Source organism: Melitaea cinxia, chromosome 22 (assembly GCF_905220565.1).
Source record: "Melitaea cinxia chromosome 22, ilMelCinx1.1, whole genome shotgun sequence".
NCBI classification, from domain to species: Eukaryota; Metazoa; Arthropoda; class Insecta; order Lepidoptera; family Nymphalidae; genus Melitaea; species Melitaea cinxia.
Genome location: NC_059415.1, coordinates 11,882,219 through 11,893,324, shown reverse-complemented (window position 1 = coordinate 11,893,324; position 11,106 = coordinate 11,882,219).

The following is an 11,106-nucleotide window of genomic DNA, read 5'->3' as shown; positions in this document are numbered from 1 at the left end:
ACCGCTTACCATCAAGTGAGCCGTACGCTTGTTTGCCGACCTAGTTGTATAAAAAAATCTTGTATTGTAGCTGAAAATTAAATTCCTGGCTAATTAAATCATACGATAATTAAAAGAGCATAAAATTATCTACTATTAAGGACAAGACAATGTCACGAGGTTAACTTTACGTAGGAGTATAATTATAACTTTTAATTAAATAACATTTTTGTAGCGTGTAACGTTGCTGAAATATCGGGAGTTTTAAAACAATGATAATCTGAAACAAGTACAACACTTTTACATACACTTTGACAGTGAATTCTGCAATGATATTAGGGTTTTTGGTTCCTTGCTCTAAAGGCCGGCAACGCAAATGCAATTCTTCTGATGTTGTAGATATGTATGGGCTGCGGTAGCTATTTAACATCAGATGGCTCCGTCTACTCGTTTGCCTCATTAATCAAAAAAAAAGAATGATCAGGTAAGCTTTCTTCTAGAAGAGAAGTAAAGCTAAATATATCCGGCTGTATCTCATAGATTCTCTTCGCGACCTAAGTTCGTGTACGTTCGTTGACCGTGTCTAATACGAATCTATTGAAAAAGGGAATCGTCAAACAACGTTAAAACTTCATTTCCTTTCCGAGATTTTATTTTATTCGATATGGCTTCTGTGACAATTATTTTTCGTAAATAAATAGAAAATATTTTTATTTTGGTAACGAAACTGGGTGGGTTTTTTTTTTAACCTTGAACTGTGAACCTCTAAAAAAATATATTATAGACAAACTTCAGATCATAGCAAGAACAGTAGACCACCCCTGCATGCAGACACTCGTGTGAGCCACGATGTTAATATCTGAACGACTAATTCACTTTAATGCTAAGTTACTCGGCGAATATGTAATACTTTGGTTATATTGATGCTTAAAATACTGTTATCGTGGGCCCACTTTGTTATATTATGAAAGTCAAAACAAAAAGTAGATCGCAAAAACTATTGTAATCCCAAGAAACATAGAAGTATAAATTACAAGGTTCTGATTGCCAATAATTTAAGTATCAAAATAGTTTATTTGAAATGTGGTGATATGCAAACTTATACTATTTGTACATATGGGATATTACCAATACAAACATCTTTAGAAAAAGGGAGTCTCGAACTCAACCCTCAGTAATCAAACTTTGCCCAAGTTTGGAAGAGATAGAAACAAAGTTAGCGAACAACGGGTGAAGTTGTTCATTTCGGCAAGTTTTTATCCCTTTATTGGCCTCCAATAAATTACCTGTCTATTTATTATTATATAGTTATTTGTTCTGCTATATTTTATTTTTGTTATAAGTTTTGGAAACAAATGTCAAGAGTAATTAGGTTACACGCAAAATTGTGCGTAGATGTAGTTATCTACGCAGACCTTTGTGAGTAGCTGTGAAATAAATTTAGCTGAGGCATTGCATAACAGGAAATATTGTGGGGAAATATCTCGACTTTAAAGAAGTTCACAGCTAAATAATACTGCCTTAAGCAGTGTTGTGTTCCTGTGGTGAGTGAGGTTACGCTAATAGGTTACGCTGATCGCTTACCATAAGGTGAGCCGTACGCTTGTTTGCCGTCCTATTTCTATTATATATTTAAAAAAAAATAACATTTAATTTTTTAAAAATCACTATGAACTCTTTGGTCGAATCGATAATGAAATTTAATTACAGTGATGTACAATATAATAAAAACATAATTTAAGTGTATAATATAATTGTGTTTGCTCACGAACTAAAAAAAAAACTTAAATATACATCGACAAGTAATATAGCGTAGACAGTCGAAAAATTAATAAATTAAATACTCGTTATTAGAGATAATTCAATAAATACAGATCTCAATCAAATTTTAATGGAACTACACGGCAAGCACAATATTTCGATGAAATAACGAATCATTAAAATCGGTACATTCGGTAAAAGGCTATGAGGTAACACACAACAAAAATGTTAGTATAATTGAGAGCCTCTATATTTTGGAACTTGGTTAAAAATAAATTATATAAGCGGTCAGACAGTTTCTAGCCGTGTTTCATGCATGTAAGCACACATTCAATGCTGTGCACAATTAATGCTACATTCATCCCTCGTGACTGTGCCCTTCAGATTTCCCTTGCGTGAAAAAAGATCTATTTGGATAAATAATGCTCATTCATTATTCTTAAGTCTGAAAGCGTAATTCCTTTGTTTCCAAATGAAAGAGATCGCTATCTATACTAATATTAAAAAGCTGAACAGTTTGTTTGTTTGGTTAAGCGCTAATATGAGGAATCACTGGTTCGAATTGATTTTTTTTGTATTAGATAGGCCATTTATCGAAAAAGGCTATAGGCTAATTCTTCCAAAGCAATAAGGTCGTCAGTTGTACTATGTCCATATGTATTTTTTCAATCATATTTGGTTGACTTTTGTAATATAGTCTACATTACAGTGTTAAAGAAACAAAAAAATAAATTTGAACGCGTTTAAGAACAGATAAAAAAATCACATAAGTCAAATACCGGTAAAAAATACCATATATGTCATTAATCTTACATTTTCATATATATTTTTTTTAAAAAAGCCTTGCCACTACGGTGACTATGTCACTCATGATAACACATTAAGGCGTTATTATAGATAATTTATATATATCCTTTATTACACTTAAAAAAGATACAAAATATCAATACGATGGCAGTGTCAAGGGCGAACTTATCTCTAAAAGAAATCTCTATCAGTTTACCCACGGGAGTGAATGATGGTGTTATCGCGGAGTATAGTAGTGTAAGAAAACAAAAAAAATGACGAATAATCTGTTATATAATATATACACTAAATAATAAGGAAATATGACTGTAAATGTATCACGCTATATAATAAATAAATTAAATAAATAATTATAGACATTGGTTACTCAATTCGACCGTATCTATAATATAAAAATGAGTCGCTGAATGTGTTGCTAAGCGCAAAACTCGAGAACGGTTGGACCGATTTCGCTAATTCTTTTTTTAAAATATTCCTTGAAGTACGAGGATGGTTCATACGGAGAGAAAAATTCTAAAAAAAAAATATTTAAATTTCCTGAAAAAGTCTAAAAACAACACTTTTCTATACTCCCATACAAAAGATTTGTGATAATACTTAAAAGTCAATTTGAACTTTAATACCATACGATAAAGTTTGTGTTAGGCGATACGAAGTTCGCCGGGTCAGCTAGTATATATATATATATTAATGTATGTTCGGGGATAACTTTGTCGTTTATGAACCGAATTTGATAATTCTTTTTTTGTCGGAAAGGAAATATCCCAGGTGTGGTACCATGATAAGGAAACCAGAATCTGATGATGGAATCCCCGAGAAATCGAGAGGAACCCTCGAAAACCGTAGTGACGACTAGTGCGTTTGTTAATTTTTTCGTCAACTTAATTGTATTACTTATCTATGTAATTGAAGTCGGTTTTTTTCGTTTGCGAGCAAACACTATTATTATTTTAAATTATAGTATTTAAAATATCGACGAAATTACTTCATTGCCTTTTACCTAACCATCTATCTTAAGATATACTGTTTACTATGAAATAAGTAATATAATTTTCTAACAAACGCCTATAATTAAAAATGTATTTAAAATATTATGACACAGGTTAAAACGAAAAAAAAATGTACACCAGAAAAATAATCAAATTCATTACAAAAACAAGAAAAAGTACAAAATACGACCTTATTGCATTGAGCAATTTCTTCCGGGAAAATTCCTATTAATTGTAGTTTATATAATATAAAAGTTTTAAGTCAATCTTAAGAACAGATCATCTCATAAATGGAAGTGAATGAATTTCCGTATATATAACGTCGCCGAATTACATTTCTGGCAATACAGAGATAAGGTAGCCGGAATCCAGAGGAAAAGTCGTCGTGGAATAATGACTTATTGGATACGGTATGATTCTTTACTGGCGGTGCAGTTTTCTGGTATATGACATGAATTCGTTTATAGCATGGTTATAGAGATGAGTTTTATATTAGGTCCTTACATATGAAATTGGCGTTTTGTCGTAGTGATTATTTTGATCTAAAATATTTCCTCTTTGGTTAAGAATTCCAAATTCAAATTTATACAGCTCTCAATCAAACTGAACAAATTTATCAGCATACTCATGCATTTGCGTTTCGAATACCCCAATTCATTTGTTTTTTCCTCTTTTGTTTTTCATCTTCGTCATTCAGTTTACAAAATGGAAAACTTGAAATATCGTGTTATTTACGAGTACGAGTTCCACCGTGGCACCTGTGCTGCAGAAACGGCTCGAAGGGTTAATGATGTGTATAGCTGCGGTGTCGCAAAAGAAAATCCAGTGAATTTTTGGTTTCATCGTTTTCGTTCTTGAAATTTCAACCTGCAGAACAAGCCCTGTGGACGGCCGAAGATCAAAGTTGATGATAAAGAATTGAAGGCTATTGTGTTAGTTAGCTGCAGGCTGCAGTGTTAGTGATAAAACTGTTTTAATCCACTTGAAGCAAATTAGGAAGGTAAAAAAGCTTGAAAGGTGGGTACCTCATGAATTAAGTGAAGCAAATCGACAAAAGCGCTTAGAATGCTGCGTTACATTACTCAGTCGGCACAAAAATGACGGAATTTTAAATCGAATCATTACATGCGATAAAAAGTGGATCATGTGCGATAATCGAAAGCGCTCATCGCAATGTCTGGACCCTGGCGAGTCAACAAAACGAAAATTGGCTCAAAAAAAGTTACTTGTGAGCGTTTGGTGAATTAGAGCTGGTGTCGTTCACTACAGCTTTCTTAAATGTGGCCAGACTATTACGGCAGATGTCTAGTCTCAGCAACTGCAAACCATGATGGAAAACTTAGCTGTTAAACAACTAGTTTGCAATATTTCTAATAGAATTAATTTCACGTTTTGTAGCCTCTACGATGATTGAATGGCTTTTACATTTTTGGCTCAGAGAATCGATATTATCTTCCAGTACAGGATGTTCTTCCTAATAAGAGCCGAGAGAGAGTGATCATTGAAGTAAAACTTCTTTACTCATGTTTGACTTGAGGAGTAAACTGGTGAATGCGTGACGAGAGCGTTACGAAAAGTGTGTATGGGCGAGGCGAACGGAAGTTGAAAGGGAGATATAAATTGCTGGGGATAGAAAGAGAGATACTTACGTTTCGTATATTACTGTAGGAGCTAAAAAAGATTTACTTCAGCCGTGTGGTCTAAGTCCAGTGGTGGACTGCGAAAGGCTGATGTGATGATGATGATGATGTGTGGTCTAAAGCACACTAGTTTTTTCTAAATAGACGTTACATAGCAATATCGATATCATTAAAGTCGTAAAAAGTAAATATTTTGTGTGAATTTGTTGCATTTAGTCCATATAAACCACATCCATTTAATTCAAGATTATATTAGCTCGAGTGTTCTTATCTGCCTTGGCCAAAAAGTCTGGACTCTTTTAGGTTACAAATGCGACCATTGATGTCATTGTGTTATTAATCTTATTGTCCCTTATTAACCTCTTACAAAATGAACGTTAATTATTGTCGACTGGATTCCCTGTAAATGAATACGATGTAATTGAAGTCGGATTTTCGTTTGTTTGCGAGGAAATCCATTAATAATAAATATGTAGTAGTGAAGTATTAATAGCCGCTCTGGTGTAGTGGTACGAGTAGACAGTGGGATGTTAGAGGTTGAATACGATTCCCTATGTTGCTTTGTTACGTCGAATTTACTGTATTGTATTTACTTTGATTATTAACAATTAGTTTTAAATCAGTTTATATACTCTCAGAAAATTTCATAAAACACGTTTGAAAATGAAAAGGTTTGAAATGATGAGAAAAATATGAAGTAAGGGATTAACAGAACAATGAGTTCTCTTTGAGTGTATATTAAGACTTTTATTAAATTTTATCGTGGAGTGTTGATAACAGATTGTAATAGAAGTGGCACGATTAATGATAATATGCGATGATTGAAAACAACTAATTATTGTTATTACAATAAGTTGCTTACCTTAGGAACTGGCGACCGAGCGTTTATATTAAAAAAATGACTTTTAATAACTTAATGCCTGTGGTATGATATTATGCAACTGACTAATAGCATTTTTTTTCGTTATAGATAAATGCATATATTACACTTAGACTTAGGGCGGGAAATACATTTAGAATTAGGGCAAGCACCCTTGGAGCCGAAACAGTTTCACTGCACACTGCGCCAAGGGGTAGTAAATTTTTCTTGATTATAAATGTATTATAATTTATTAAATAAAAAGATTAAAATATCTTTAATATCTTTAGCGATCTAAGATAGAGTCTGTTATGAGGATAATGTTATCAGTTCATCAGTTCAGCCTATTACAGTCCACTGCTGGACATAGGCCTCCCCAAGTTCGCGCCAGACATCCCGGTTCTCCGCAATTCTCATCCAGTCTACACCGGCAATTTTACAAAGAATAATAGAGAAAACTATATGAAGATTTAACGTTTTTTGCGTTTTTGCAGGTTTCTAAGAAGTTTCTCGTTCTGTGGGTGAACAGATCAGGATCGTCATTCGTATAACCGATTGCTAGTGCATTGAAAAATTTACTTCGTCGGAAGCGGACCGGTCCATTGTACGCTATTGTGGACTTTAGATCGGACATGGACTGAAATATGTTGCTGGATGAGATATCTATATTTTTTTACTGTGGTAAAAAAGTGTACCGTTTGCCTGATGGTGTACAGATACCGTTGCCTATGGATACTTGCAGCAGTAGATGATTTACTAGCGCGTTTACCGACCCTACCCTCGATTCTCCCCATCAGGTCCGGCTGAGATGCCTGCACCATCAGAAGCATGGAAAGCGCGGTGCCAACCCTACCCGCAATTTCCACAAAACCTCTGGTCACTTGCCACAGGAACACAGTACTGTTTGAAAGCAGATTAATTTTGCTGTGATCTTCTGTAAGTTTGAGATACTTTTTGGGTGTGGCTACTCGAGCTTTTGAGTAGAATATTAAGCCACGACCACGATCACCATTCAGCCTGTAAAACTGCTCAGCTGGGCATCATTTTCCATGCAGGAGAAGAAATGGAGCTTAATCCACCACGCTGCTCCACTGCAGGTTGGAGGATACATTTCCTACCATATTATGGAATATATCTAAAAATAATATGTTATTCATAAGTGATTGCTATCAGGTGTATATGATAACGACTGGAACCGTCAGTTTAACGCGCTCTCAGACGCATGATGACGGGAGATTCACCAGGACAGACGTCCAAACTGTTTTGTTGTTTGAGAATGTAGATAATTTTGTGATATTGGTTAGTAGTGTTATATATTGATTATTTTTAGATTGTATGCATATCAGACAGTTCCAGTTTCACTACATCACTGAGTTTGATGCGAGTCTCTAAGTCCTATTCAATGATGCTGACAAAGCACTACTTAAGAAGCATTGTAGAATATAACTTCCTGAGATATATTCTGTAAAGACCTGCGATTTATTTCGTGGACGTTGTATGTGAAGGGACGTTTGAATCAGTCTCGTCATTTTGAAGAAATAGATTTTCAAATATATTTATTTACTAGCTGTGCCCGCGTGGAATTTAACAAAAAAAGTAATTGTTTAGGTCACAAAGCTATAAAAAAAAATTATGTGATGTCATGGGACACCAGGTAGGAACGAAGTTCCTTTGGATAGCAGACAAGACAAGCAACACAATTTGAAAAAAAAAAACATGTTGAATTTTATGTATATTTTCTAGTTCATGATTTTTTTTTAATTTTGTTGATTGGTTTTTAATCTATCTATAATATATATAAACGCGAAAGGTCATTCATCACGAAATCTCCGAAACTATAACACCTACAAACTTGAAATTTGGCACGTAGGCTCCTTATAGGACGTAGACATCCGCTAAGAACGGATTTTACGAAACTCAACCCCTAAGGGGGTAAAATGGGGGTTGGAAGTTTGTATAAGAGTCCCATGTTTTTGAAGTAAGAGACTTGAAATTTAAAATGTATGCTCTATAGATGGTAACAAGGTGTCCAAATAATGTATCTTTAGAAATCAACTTCCTTTTGGGGTTAAAACGGGGGATGTTACGTTGACTCACTCATCACGAAATCTCCGAAACTATAATACTTACAAACTTGAAATTTAGCAGGTAGGCTCCTTATAGGGCGTAAACTACTGCTAAGAATGGATTTGACGAAACTCGACCCCTAAGGGGGTAAAACGGGGGTTGGAAGTTTGTATGAAAGTCCTATGTTTTAGAAGTAAAAGACTTGAAATTTAAAACGTATGCTCTATAGATGATGAAAAGGTGTCCAAATAATGTATCTTTAGAGATCAACTCCCTTTTGGGGTTAAAACGGGGGATGGTAGGTTGACTTATTCATCACGAAATCTCCGAAACTATAATACTTATAAACTTGAAATTTAGCAGATAGGCTCCTTATAGGGCGTAAACTACTTTTAAGAATGGATTTGACGAAACTCGACCCCTAAGAGGGTAAAACGGGGGTTGGAAGTTTGTATGAAACTCCTATATTTTTGAAGTAAGAGACTTGAAATTTAAAACGTATGCTCTATAGATGATGAAAAGGTGTCCAAATAATGTATCTTTAGAGATCAACTCCCTTATGGATTTGACGAAACTCGACCCCTAAGAGGGTAAAACGGGGGTTGGAAGTTTGTATGAAACTCCTATATTTTTGAAGTAAGAGACTTGAAATTTAAAATGTATGCTCTATAAATGGTGAAAAGGTGTCCAAATAATGTATCTTTAGAAATCAACTCCCTTTTGGAGTTAAAACGGGGGATGGTAGGTTGTACTCATCACGAAATCTCCGAAACTATAACAGCTACAAATTTGACATTTGGCAGGTAGGTTCCATATAAAGCGTAGTCATATGCTAAGAACTGATTTAACGTAACTCGACCCTTAAAGGGGTAAAACGGGGGTTGGAACTTTGTATGAAAGTCCTATGTTTTTGAAGTAAGAGATTTGAAATTTAAAATGTATGCTTTATAGATAGTAAAAAGGTATCCAAATAATGTATCTTTAGAAATCAACTCCTTTTTGGGGTTAAAACGGGGGATGGTAGATTGACTCACTCATTACGAAATCTCCGAAACTATAACAGTTATAAACTTAAAATTTGTCAGGTAGGTTTCTTATAAGGCGTAGACATCTGCTAAGAACTAATTTTACGAAACTCAACCCTTAAAAGGGTAAAACGGAGCTTGGAAGTTTGTATAAAAGTCTTATGTTTTTGAAGTAAGAGACTTGAAATTTAAAATGTATGCCGCGACATGGTGCGAAGGTGTCCAAATAATGCATCGTAATCTATATATAAAATCTAATATAAAAGAGAAAGATCACTGACTCACTCATCACGAGAACTCAAAAACTGCTGGATGGTCCATTCATCCAGGATGAACAAAGATGAAATTTGGCAGGGAGGTAGATTATAATTAATAGACGTCCGCTAAGAACGGATTTTGCGATATTTCAACGCTAAGGGGGTTTAATTGGGGTTGATAGTTTGTATGAAACTTATACAGCAGGGTCGGTTTAAAGCAAAATAACCGCGTTGCAACCCTATGTGTTCAAGAAACATTCATATTGATCACTTATAAGTAGTACAAAAAAATATATTTTTTACAATATCTAACCTTTACATTACTAGAATACTTTTTATTTACCCCTGTCGTCACGGAGTCACGGAAGAGAGTGCGTTACGCTATTCCGTGGCATATATAGTTACGTAGAACCATATTAAAAACTAAATTGCATGCAGTATATTTTAAACATATACACACTACAATACTATATTATTACTACATTATTTCATACCAGAATTCTGACGAATTCAACGAACCATATTGTTAAACGCGACGCCCGCTTCACGCGCACGTAGTTGCGGGCAACAGTTAGTGTATTATGAAACAAAGTCCCCAAAAGTGTATGTGATCGATTCCCTCAAAATCTACGGAACGGATTTTCATGCGGTTTCATCAATGGAGAGAGGGCTTCAAGAGGAAGGTTTACGGAACAGCTAAGCCGATTATGATGAGAGTTTCATTGGAAGTTTGCTGGAAAAACTTTGTGTCACACTGATTTCAACGCGGGCGAAGCCGCGGGCACAGCTAGTTAAATACATAAAAGTATTTAGGAAATTTAGTATTTTAGAAAATAACAAATACCGTAAAATAAAATTAATCAAAGAAAATAATAATAATAATTCAAAATATTAAGTGAAATAAAAAAACATATGGCTTTATTTATTTTTGTCGACAGTATAAAATTACATAAATAATTTAAAAACGTTTACTAGTAATATTTTAGTTTTACAAACGTCATATTTACATTACAACGTTATACAGTCGTGTGACTGATGTTACGTCACTTCCGTTATATATTTTTCTTACGGTTTTAGTATCACATTTTTTTCAGTTCGGTCGCCCAGCCAAATGTCAAGCCTGCCGTAAGGAACTTCGTTCCAATAAATTAATTTCTAAACTAAAAGTAGCCTAAGTTACTCATTACTACATTAGCTATCTGCCAGTGAAAGTCCCGTCAAAATCGGTTTAGCCGTTTCAAAGATTAGTCGGAACAAACAGATAGACAGACAGCCAGACAAAAATTGTAAAAAAAGTTATTTTTCTATATGGACGGTGTATGTATTTAGTAAAAAGCGGTTATTTTGATATTACAAACAGACACTCCAATTTTATTTATTTGTATAGATTTAAAACTGTATTGTAAATTTGTAGGTTTTCCTCTACCAAAAAGTGCCCAAAGTGGCTCAAAAAGTTTTTACTTCAATAACAATGTTTTAAAATTAAAACGTCTAATGCGTCTTATCACTAATAGTAATCTCTTACAGACAACCCCTGTCAATAGAGAAAATATTGATAACATGGCACAAGTATGTAGGTAAATATTATATATGTCTTTCGTATTGGGTATTAAATATAATGTTTTACAAAATTTAGTTGCTATAAATTTTTAATTTTTAGATGTTTTATTTTTTTATTGTCTTCATTCAGAAAATAAATCATTTTTAATATTGAGATTTTAG